Raw genomic sequence first — 1,856 nt, 5'->3', positions numbered from 1 at the left:
TAAGCTTGATTGCATTGCTGTCTGCATCTCTTTAATGTGAAGGAGCATGGTTCGACTGAAAGCAGAGGCCCGTTGCAGAGAGAATCCAGATGAAGGAAATATTTCAAAAAAGAGAAAAAGAGGTGGGCACCGATGCTCGCCAGAATGTAGGGAGAGATTTGAGAGGTCCAAAAGCAATAGGATGATGGAGGTTAGTGTCACCATCTCAACGGAAGGTTCAGATATTGACGTTGGTTTGTTAGCTTGCATGCAAGTGTTCCTCGAGGGAGAAACAGTGGCTGGTGTCTGTGTTGTTGAGAGGGGAGGGACTCTTTTCCACTTGCATTTCCAAATGGTGATGCGACATTGCACGAGCTCACTAATAGCAGCAAACAAGAAAATCAAACAATACTTGGGATGGGACAAGCTTGTGCCAGCGGGAGAAATGGTGCTTTGCCGAGCTTTGAAGCAACACAACATGCATACTTTTGAAGGTATGGTTGGCTACTGCTTGAAGGAGCAAGACCAACCGTATTTTTGAGTGTTGATGCATAATATTCATCCGGATGACATCAACAAAGGCATCGAGTTGTATAGCTTGTATGGTGGTGATGACTTGAAGAAAAAAGTGTGTTTGACGCATGCCAACATCGTTGATAGGACATATATGTTTTGGAAATTTAAATTAGGCCACCCTTTGGGCAATCACTTTTTATCAACTGTACACAAAATGTTAAAGAGTGGGAAATACTATCCTTCGTCGGCATGGGTGACACCGTACCAAGGCCGCGGGATGCAATTGGGCAAGACAAAGGCTCTCTGGAGGTGCATGGCTTATGCATCAACTACGACATACCAGGATGTCGCTAGCATTTTCATCAACAACGATGTGTATAGTCCATCTCACCCATGTGCTGATTGGTTTCATTCTCGATGGCAAGAAGCTGAGAGGTGGGTTCATAGATGCACACAGGAAGAATTGTGATTCTTGGATTTGCTAATTGTCGAGCATCTTCTGAATAGTCCAGCAAGCATACCAGCAAATCGGGAAGATAACCGTAGTGACCGAAACAGGAATGACGAGGATGATGATACCGAGCAAAGGAGCCCCCAAATAGGCGATGACTATATCCCGTTGGTCCATAGTGTTGGATTAACAACAGTCGCATGATGCAATGTATTTCTAATTTCTTATACTTGTTTATCTTTAATGTGTGTGATGAAACTAAGCATTTTCAATATGTTCATGCAGGCTAAAATGGAGCAAAATTGACTTGCTGCATACGATAGAAGACACACAGATAGATGACTCCCTCAATGAACTTGAAGATCCACGATTGGAGAAGATAGAGGAGATTGTCTCAGAAATTTTGCATGAGGTGTCTAGAAATGAGGCTGAGCATTATGCGCCTCTTTGATCAGATGTCATGGACGCAATATGTACACTGAAGGATGGAATTGACGAACATGAGGCAAACATCACTGACGTGCAAGTTTGTAAGCTAGAGGAACTCAATGCTACGCATTGAAATATCAAAGCTGAAAACCCAACTAAGTAAACTGAATGCATTGTTATGTAGACTTGCAAACCTGCTTAGCAGACACAGCAATGAGTAGAGTATTAATATGGCAAAAAAAATCAGTCTTTAATGCTCTTGCTAGACATTTAGCTGCCTTTGTACCGTCCGAATGAGCACGGAGATATTTTGCTGGTTTCTTATCGAGTTGTGCTATTCTTAATCGAATTTATATAATGATTCTGCTTGTAGATATTGTCAAACATATGTTGCTCCTGGCGATTGTGTTTATGTTTCCCAATGAAGATGCACATATTTGAAATGTTCTGATGTAATCGTCTCATCCGTCTCCGTGTGTTG

At 42.1% G+C, this 1,856-nt stretch overlaps 1 pseudogene; it reads left to right on the top strand.

Annotated features, from left to right (window-relative positions):
• Positions 1-866: 866 nt before the first annotated feature.
• LOC147433986 (uncharacterized) lies at positions 867-1,629 on the top strand (annotated as a pseudogene).
• Positions 1,630-1,856: the final 227 nt, after the last annotated feature.

This window comes from Adiantum capillus-veneris, chromosome 19, assembly GCF_014529385.1.
Source record: "Adiantum capillus-veneris isolate H3 chromosome 19, ASM1452938v2, whole genome shotgun sequence".
NCBI lineage: Eukaryota > Viridiplantae > Streptophyta > Polypodiopsida > Polypodiales > Pteridaceae > Adiantum > Adiantum capillus-veneris.
Note: the sequence above shows the minus strand (reverse complement) of the source record. Positions and strands in the feature narration are given on the sequence as shown.